Genomic DNA, 10,476 nt, shown 5'->3' on the forward strand with positions numbered 1-10,476 from the left:
CCCAAGGTAAAACAATCTCCTATAAAATCACTCATGCATATTAGCATTAGCCAAAATGTTTTAGTGAAAGAAGTTTAAGTGATTTAAAGATTTATTGATATGGTAATTAGTAATAAATTAATCGATTAATTAGTTTTAAAACCCATAATCTATTATTAAAACTCGCAGCTGCCAGACACAGATGTAAGTGTTGTCAGTAGTACTTTACATAACAGCAGGTGAGACATTTATATAGTAATTAATATGCATAACCTGAGTTATTTTAGAGTTATGATCAATGTAAATGAAGTGACCGTTTGAGGTGAACGATGGTTTACACGCTGCAGATGAGCTTTTGAGGCCATGGTGCAGCCCTCCAGCAAGTGCGGTTGGGTGAACAGCTCAGACCATTCACACAGCCTTCACACAGCCTTCACACATTCTTCACACAGCCTTCACACAGCCTTCACACAGATACACAAAGCATACACAAGCATATCCACGATAGGTTAAAAAAAAGTGGTTAACAAGAGAAGACGGTTGATACATGGTGCACATGGCAGCAGCCAGTGTGGCAGTTACAAGTATTTCAAGAACTCAAAGATACACAAGCACTACTAGGAGAACATGAGGCCAAGTCACCATTGACACCTGGCGACACCTTAATGAGACGGGACAGAGAGACAGACGTAGACAAGGATTAGAGCCGTGACAGGGATTAAAAGGTTCTCCTCTGGTTAAAGATAAGACACCTTTGATACTCTCCGGTGCAGCTAAGACTACATCTTGATACTGTCTTAGCAGTTCTATTTATAGCAGTTATTGGCTCACCCAAGGCCTTGTTTATGTCGAGAATAAGGACAGGACTTAGTCGTGTGACTGTTCACACACAGAAAATAAGGGCAAATGGAACACAACAACAGTCGATCATTTGTGTGGATGCATTGTATGTTTTGTGTGTCCAAGCCAATGGTCGATGAAATCATCCACCTGTCTCCATCTTGCTCCAGATGGCCCAAAGGCTACCTTGAGCTTACTTCAGTCCTAGCCAAAGTCAAGTGCGGCTGAATGCTCATCAAGTGTGTCAGGAGTGTATTCGCCAAATGCATCCACAGTGTGTAAAATACAGAAGTGTATTGGTCAAGTGCATTCACAGGGAAAAAATACGGTGTCGGTGAAGGAGGCAAGGTTTGGTAGACTGAAGACACTTATTGACCATTTGTTTTCACGATCGTTATGACATCAGTACAGCTTGAAAGAGGTGGGGGATGGATAAGAGAGAGTAGGGGTGAAAGCTGGAGGATGCAGGAAGGAGGGAAGGGCGGAGTATATGCCGGTAGCGGCGGTGGTCGTGGAGAGGATGAGGCGGCGAGAGGCTGGAAGCATCAACCTGAGGCTCAGTGGCGCCGCGTGACTCCGTTCTGCAGACATTGAATATAAACAACCTTGGCAGCCGTCAAGTAACCATAGCTTCACCCTCATTCTAACCACGCTTTCTGTCTCCTCCTGTTTCTTTTGGTTGCCTGCCTCGGTAACTAAGGCCTCTGTAACTATACAATAAGCTATTTCCGCCAGTTCATACTTAGAGATTCCAACAATTTCTAGCATGCCGCCCTCCAACTCAGCTCTACCATACGAAGGACTTTCTCTATCTCACCCAATTGTCATTTATAACCGCAGACTACAAGGATTACAAGGATTTTCTGGACCCCCTCCACTGCAACTACATTGAAAACTACTTCACCCCCCGCCGTCACATGATCGAGATGAAAGGAAGAAGCTAAAGCAGTGACAAACTATTTTCGCTCTCTTTACCTTCACTGTCACCATGCCTGTCGCTTCCACCATCACTACATCCACCAAAAGGACCAGCTCACTTTCAACTTTGCATGAATGACATTTAGTAACAGTCAAGTCTTCAGCTTTCCTTGGTCTGCACTGTTCTCTGCTTCCTGCACTTACTAAAGGCATACATGGGCTTTCTCCCCATTCCTGCTGATCGTCTGCTAAATATTTGATAGTAATTTAGGCAAGTGTGTATGGGAGATGAAACCTTTTAGTCTGTCTCGGGCAGGGCGGCAAGCTGCAAACACTCGGCTCCATGGAGCCATAGCCACTGTCGCCATCAACACCCACCAGTTCCCTCCCCAACTCCTCCCCAAAGTACTTTTCTCGTCCACCGTCTCCACTCGTTGTAAAACCCAAGTTGCTTTCCATTCGAGCTTAGTGGCCCTCCGAGTCGGGAGGTGCGCTGCCTGGGGCCTAATGAGCGAACTCAGTCCCCCCGTGTGTTTCTCACTTCCGTCCTTCCCAGACCCGCCAACGGCCAGCAGGTCCTCGTACTGCACTCACGCCGCTGGGCCAGTGAGGGTGGTGAGTGTGGCCAGTGAGGGTGGTGAGTGTGGCCTGTGAGGGTGGTGAGTGTGGCCAGTGAGGGTGGTGAGTGTGGCCAGTGAGGGTGGTGAGTGTGGCCTGTGAGGGTGGTGAGTGTGGCCTGCGAGTGTAGTCTGTGAGGACGGTCTGTGAGGTCAGTTGGTGTAGCCTGTGAGGATGGTGAGTGTGGCCTGTGGGGACTGTGAGTGTGAGGGAGGTGATTGTAGACTGTGAGGATAGTGAGTGTAGCCTGTGAGGGAAGTGAATGTAGCCTGTGATGATGGTGAGTGTGGCGTGTGAGGACTGTGAGTGTGGCCTATGAGGGCAGTGAATGTAGCCTGTGAGGACGGTGAGTGCAGCCTGTGAGGCAGATAAGTCACGCCCACCGGCGGAGAAACACGTAGGTATTGATGTTTGCAAGCATGAACGACAGACACCTGTGTGTATGTTTGCAAACACATGTCAGATCTGCAAGGCTGGCGGCTCAGGTATCAACAATGGAAAGCAGCCAATAATGACGATGGCAGAGTTCACGAGTATCGTGTGGTTAGCGCGACTAATGATCCACATAATTACTGCTCACCCAGTATGATACTCGCACTAACCAGACTAACATCACTGAAGCTAGCTGCTCCCTGTGCTACATGCGATTTCCGACATTTTTACTCCAGCTATTTCCAGTCGATGAATTGTATAGCACTTAAAAGGTGTGTTTTGAACAAAAATGCTAATAATAACCAAACCAACAAAAACAAAAAAAAAAAACTGTTTTAGATGATGAAGTGTCTACGTGTCGGGGCTGTGCACTTCTCAGTCGCACATTACTGGCTATTATGTTACAGTGTTGACAGAATCGCAGATATTTATTACAAATATCGAACTGGGGCTAGGGAGGGTGAGGTGGAGGAGCGGTGAAGTGGCGCTCGTTAGGCTGGAGGGCCGGTGCTCTAGAGCCAGGCTCCGCCACGCAGAGAGCGGTCAGGGGGAGGCGAGCGCTTGCTGGGAGAGCGAGCAGGCTCTCGGCTGTTACTTCAAGTGTACACACCGCGAGAAATTACTGCGCCTGGCCACAACTCGCCGGCGATGTTGTCACAACAATCTGTCTGCGGACTCGCGCTTTGTTATTTTAATGCAAGTTTGTGGTATTTTTTTTTTTTAAAAAAAAAAGGTATTGGGGAGACTCGATCGTCTGCAATGCCAGCTCTGCGGACCACGCTTCCATGTCAGCGATGGTCTTCGAATCGATTCGCCGCCTCTCGCCAGTGAGTGAATGAGTGAGTGAATGAGTGAGTGGACGAATGAGTGAATGAGTGAGTGGACGAATGAGTGAGTGAGTGGATGAATGAGTGAGTGGATGAGTGAGCAAATGGGTGAGTGGACGAGTGAGCGAATGAGTGAGTGAATGAGTCGATGAGAGTGAATGAAGAAGTGAATGAGTGGATAAGTGAGTGAATCAGGGAGTGAATGAGGGAGCGAATGAGTGAGTGGATGAGTGAGTGAATTGAATGAAAACAAACTTTACACACGATCGTCATCGCCGCCGCCGTCTTCTCTTCCGCTCCCTCACCTCAACTGCTTTCTTATTAATAATAAACACAAAATTTGAGCAGCACGTACTCACACGCCAAGAACGAGACATGGGCGACATACGAGGAGAGAAGAACAAGCAAACAACATATGAACTACTGAAAAAGAAACAACAGTACCGATAATACATTTTAAAAATACAGAAAACGCAAAGAGGATTCAAGTAACAGGGACTGAGTACCGTACTTTTGCAAAAGAAAGACGAGCAGGGATGTAGCGAGAAGCAGAAAAGGGAGGGTGGAGCTATTCTACATCCTTGCTATTCAAAAACTAAAACTGTAGCTACATACACTGAGAACTCTTCTAATCTCGTGTCTAGTGGCTTTTTATGCCAGTAAAATGCACTAAGTGGTTTCCTTCAGTGAGTATGACTGGCGAGTTCAGGTTTTTAAGCAGTAAATCTGCTTAAACGTGTGGTTTCTATGACAACCGTGTGAGCAGGCCTCAACGTGTTGAAGCATTTATTTGAATTAGTCAAGGCCATTAACCTGCTTGAGTGCGAGCATCGCCAGGCCTTCCCTTGGCAAGCCGCTCTCAACTTTTGTCCTCCATGGCATTTGCCTGCTCACAAGATGCTGTCTTCCAAGCCCTGACATTTGGATGACAAGAAATTGGTGTTTTGTCAGTCCCTGGCAGTTGTCTGGTGATCTCGGTGTTGTCAGCTCTGGCATCTGCCTGGTGAGACCTTGGTATCTTGTAAGCCCATGGCATTTCTCTGGTAACCAAGAAGATATCTTGTCCGCCATGGTATCTGCCTAGTAGTGATAAGTTAGTATCTCTAAGCACGAACTTGTCGTACTGGACTGCTGGAAGACGATTTTTTCCCAGTTAACTACTAAAACGAGGCAGTTGTGTACAGAACTTCCGGTTGAGTCACATTCTTTGTTACGGCTCGGCGAGACTAACAGCGGAGAACTTGGCAAGAGGCTAAGCGTTGGTCTCGGCAGACAGACAGCAATCCACAATCCACTATATGCTGCTATGGGCAAGTAAGGGACAATAATTCTCTGTGGTTTTCCACATTTAGTAGTTTCTAGAGAAAGTGATGGTCCGTTTGCACGACCAGATGGCCACTAGGCGGCGCTGCTGTGCATGGACAAGGCGCGGTCCGTCCTATGGCCGTCGAGAGCCGCGGACTCCCGCAGAGAACATTAGCTCTGTTTATGGAGGAACGCGGGGCGAGATCGACAGCTCGGAAAGAAATCTTCTTTTGGTTTTTATGGGGATTTGCTGCTCCAAGGCAAGAAGGCCAATTGGTTTTCTTTGCTTCAGTGGCGCTTATAACGCAGTGAGGAGACGGGCACATCGAGGATGGCACTCGCAGCAGTCGGTCATATTCCTCCCACTCGGGGCAATCAATATTTACACTTACTCTCGCAATATTTGTGTGGTTATGTTAGCCAGTGATGGCCAGACGTCTGTCCTGTAGTAGCAGCATCACATGACCATCATTGATATGAATTGATGTGATGCGCTAGTAGACCTCACCTCTCCCTCCTCGTGGCGAAGGTGCGACAAAGCCCACGTCGCTACACTGAGAGGAGCACCGTGCCTCCAGGGTAACGGAAAGATATTAACAGGCGCTATTAGTCTGTGGATAGTTGAGTATGACCATGACATAGCCATGACAACACCAGCTTCAGGCGGCAACATGACAGGGACAGGGTCTCTGTGTGAGTGGACAGCGGACAGACAGAGCTGACCACCGACACGTCCGTGATGTCACCGGGGGACAATACACAGTCACACAGATCACAAATTTTCTGTTATCTAAGAAATTTGTGTTTCACAGATGTACAAATCCAGAAATATTGGCACACACTATCACATCACGTGTAAATTCAAAGACGGAACGCCCGATCGTTCAGGAACTTAGTTACTTCTGAATTGCTCAAGCGCATAGGTGGATCTAAATTCCGTTGTTAACTGTTCCATTTGATGCAACCAAACACACACAATTCAACGTCACTAATCAATACAAACAAATTCCTTTAACCATCAAGAAAATGCTAATAATGGGCAGTCAACTTCCTAAACTGGCAACAAACACACAAAGAAGAATGCATGAGTTTTTTTTTTTTATGTACTGAGCACGAAATAATATTGAAAAACAATGTAGCAACGTGTTTAAAGGGAAAAAATTTCTTTTCTTTTGCTTTCCATCTCTTGTTGTTGGTCATGAGTGAATACGACGGCGAGAGCATGTTTGATCTGGGGGTCATATAGAGGTGAAGGCATATCGGTGTGTGGGGTGCTCGGCGGGCGTTTGGGTAACATGTATCTGGGACATCTCTTATTTCTTGGAAAAATCGTTCTTTCACAATAAGTCAAATTAGTAGTATCACGTCTGGATGGCGTTTTGTTGCGGAGAACTACACCTTTACCAATATGTGGTGGGTGAACTAACGACATTTTGAGCAGCAGGAGCCTCGTCTGCCTTTGAATGACCTACTGTAACATGCTTATACCAGCCGACCCACTATGAAGTGTTTGCTAATCCTTTGTCTCAGTGACCACTCGGAGGGCAAATAGTAGATAGAGACAACCAATTTGATCATTAGTTCACGGAGGTTTGTGTTTGAGGTATTCGGGGGGAAGAGAGAAACTGAGAACATTCTTTCCCATTGGGTGATGTTGGGTGGCTGGGGGTGATACATTTTTCTAAAAATAATTTGAAGCATCCTTAGGATGTTCTGTAACCCTATCATTGGTGTTTTTCACACTTAGTAAAAGAAAGGAATGCAATGGAAATTTTGGTCATGTTTAAAACTCCTTACCTTGTAAGAAGTGAAGTGTTTTGGTGGAGTAGCCAGGCCTGAGAAATGAGGGGCTTTTATCTTTTCCTTGATCAATATAGTTCAATTACCACTGAAGTTCTAAGCAGTGAGCAGCTAGTAACACTGTGTTTTATTTTAGAAATTATTTTACTCCCAGAGAACATTTTTTTTATTCAGTAAGACAAAGCATATTTTTCCGTTTGTATAAGTTTAATTTTTAGGATGCCTACCATTTTACAGAGGAGGTGTACGAACGTTGGGGAGGAACTTGCTCGGGTGTTGGTGACGTTGATAAAAGATCTTTAGGTAGGACTAAACATGTAACATCTGTGGATTTTTGGTTGTGGGGGTAAATGGTAAGGAGCGGAGGGTAAGGTGTGAGAATGCACTTCTACAGAAACATCACACTATACTGTTAGTTGGGATGGGAAGGGGATGAAGATAACGACGATAACTACAGAGCAGTGGACTTGTGTGGGATGGGAGAGGACAGGTGGGTGAAGGTAGGCACACATCTAGGACTATGGGACCTGACAGAACCCAACATTGCTTGAGTCCATAAACCTTTCCAGATGAATGTGAAGGAGTAACAATAACCAGTATCAATAACAATAACCAGTTACAAATAACAATACCCAATATCATCGCTGTCATGACAGGGGGTAACGACAGCATCTTGCACACGTCACTACAAACGAAGCTGAATGCTTGAAGGAGGCAACACGAGAGTAAGTCAAGAGACGTGACGGAAGTCGTCAGACTTACCTGCAGACATCAGACGCTGGCGTCCAGCAGTCGGAGGGTTGGTGTCCGTCAGGGCGCGCACATGTCTTGGTTGTTGTGCTGCGAGTCCCAGGCGCTGCCTGCTTCTGCTGCTGGCCTGAAGGCGGCGCTGCACGTCTTCCTGCTGGGTGCAGCGGGCGCGCACGTGCTGTGTCGTGACGTCGCCAGACTGCGGTGTAAGCTCTGGTTACCTCCCTCGTCATCAGCGAGACGTTGTCGTTACAACCATCGTCCGCACCTTTCTCCCCGCCTTACACCTGTCTCTCCGCTCTTACACCTGTCTCCCCACCTGTCTCCCAACCTTACACCTGTCTCCCCCCTCTTACACCTTTCTCACACCCTTACACCTGTCTCCCCACCCTTACACCTGTCATCACACCTTTACACTGCTCCTACAACCTGTTGGCGAGGTCAGCCCTCCATCCCTCCGCTGGAGCTGCAAGCTGCTGCATGGCGCAGACGACAGCGAATCTGTTTTGCCGCACGACAGAGGGCAGGAGGGGAAGGGAGGGGTGTTCTCACAAACCAAGCATGACTGAAATACAAGTACCTGAGTTTGTTAGCGAAGTAGAACGATGGCGATGGAGTGAGGGCTAGGCAAGGTGAGCACAAGTCAGCCCTCCAAATCCATGTCAAGTCACAACATCGTTAAAATTATCGGCATCAAACAGCTTCTAACGACGAAGTATTTTGTGATTATGTTCTATCTAAAAGTAGGGTCTGGCATCGACTTCACGGATGTTCCTTCCAACAGGCACTTGGAGAGGAAAGAAAGTGGGAGAGGAGAGCACATAGTCCAGCTGTGACGTGAAGCTGTTGAGGAGCTTGAGCCAGCTGTTTAGAGTTGTCTCAGCATGAACCTCTCTCCCCTGGGTGGCTCGCAGACGATTTTTTCACTTAACTCCTAGAACGAGACTATTGTTAGAACTGTTTCCGGCTTAACGAACGACGACAATGGCGATGTCAGCAGAGTGGACGAGAGCAACAACAATAAATAAACAATCAGGAGGTGGTTTTTACTGTTGTGTGGAAGGATGCTTCCTCGGGTAGGTATATGGAAAGTGCAAGCCGGGTGGCGAGCGGCTCTCATTCGTGCTAGAGCAGTTCAGACAAAAGTTTCAATTCATTGACAGCCAAGATTTGTTTGAAGCGGAAGTCTGACTGTCCATTTGCTCGCCGAGACTAACAGCCAGCTTCGTTGGTCTCGGCATACAGTCAGCCATCCCATGCACATCCGGGGTTTCAGCGAGGCCCAACGGCCACGGAGGAGTCGCACAGGTTAGGCCGGGTGTGATCATAGAGTGATCATAGGGTGGCATAGAGTCAGCCATCCACCTTGCACATCCGGGGTCTCATCCGGTGACTATAAGGGTCCACCACCAGGGTAGGAGCTGATGTCGTGTTAATAATGATTCAGTCACTTTGCCTCTGTTCATCAGTTGTAAGATGCTGTAGTCTGCCTCACGTGGCTGCAGCTTGGCGCGTGCACATCCCAGCATGTGACCTCTGCGCCATGACCACTTATAAACGGCCCCTGGAGGGAGGCTGAAGGGGGATGGGGGACACGACTTAAGCGGGAGGATTACACCCGCGAGCACCTGTGCACCCTCACTCAGTGTCAGTGCAAACCCTGACCTTTATCAGTGTGTGTGTGTGTGGGTGTGTGTATGTGACAACTGACACGTTTGTCAACACTGGATTGTACACGTGATGTTTCATGTGCACGTGACTGCACGAGTGGCGCTGTGCACAGACTCATTGCTGACCTGTGTGGTGCTGGTGACCTGTGACCTCTGATCTACCCGTATGTGAGATTTGTTCACGCTGGTCTATATCCGCTTACCTGTGATCACTGGTCTGTACTGACCTTTGATCTCTTTGTGACATTAGTGGCCATGCACTGGCCATATGTGATTTTTGTGACCGCTGACCTGTGACCTCTGACCTGTCTACAAGACTTTGCGTGTCCAAGAAGTGAAACTTGTTTCAGGCAGCAGACATGGTTTATTTTTAGTCACGTGCTCTGTGTCAAGCAGCGCAAGACATTAAAGACGAGAAAGTAAACAAAAGATAAGCTTTTAAAAGTTTGCACAGTCGTGAATGTTGACCTCGCGGGGGCTTGTCTTTGTCTTTGTATGTTTTGCTATTACTCGGGCAAATATGGACGAAGGTTTGACCAAGTCTGGCAAACAGTCTACGTGACGGTTACATGGAAACCTCGCCAAGCGTGACGGTTGTACACAAACATTACCAAACTTAGTCTGAAGTTTGTTTTGGGGGCTATAAACTGTATCCACATACAAATGATGTGTAGATGAAGGTTTGTGAATTATTTTAACCCATTCACAAGTAACATCTTTAACATTAAATACAATTTTTATTTGGAAGACATTTGTAGACCAACAAAAATGTCAAGGGCTTTCTTTTAAGAAAATAAAATTCCTTTTACATACTTCATGATAGTTGACAGACTGAAATTAATAAATAAATTATAAGAAGAAGAATTCCTCTATTGAGCAAGTGATGGCACTCGAGGAATTTGACGATGATGGTTGACAAATACCAATCATACACTCAGAACTGAAATGAGTCAAAGCTCACATAAATTCATACTTTAAAAGCTGCTAGTTTTTACACTAAAAGTTAAAACAAGTCCAACTGGGTGAGACGACACACACATGTGCAGCTGCCTCCTCGGTCACGTGACCACATCCTCACTCGTGCGGTAACACCCACGTTTCCTCCGACATCCATGCCGCAGGTTAAACAAAGGCGTCCTGTGGTTTAATGTTGCAGAAAGTTATCCATATTCACGAGGACAATGTTTACAAGACTGAAGTTGTGGGACAGGCGTCGCATCGTCCTAAAGTGGCCTGCGGGAAAGGCGGACGTAAAGACTAGCGAGGACAGGCGGGGGAATTCCAAAAGTCTGCGAAGACGTATGAGCCTTCGAACGAGGCCTTGAACGGTGATGACG

The sequence above is a fragment of the Pomacea canaliculata genome, linkage group LG5 (assembly GCF_003073045.1).
Source record: "Pomacea canaliculata isolate SZHN2017 linkage group LG5, ASM307304v1, whole genome shotgun sequence".
NCBI classification, from domain to species: domain Eukaryota; kingdom Metazoa; phylum Mollusca; class Gastropoda; order Architaenioglossa; family Ampullariidae; genus Pomacea; species Pomacea canaliculata.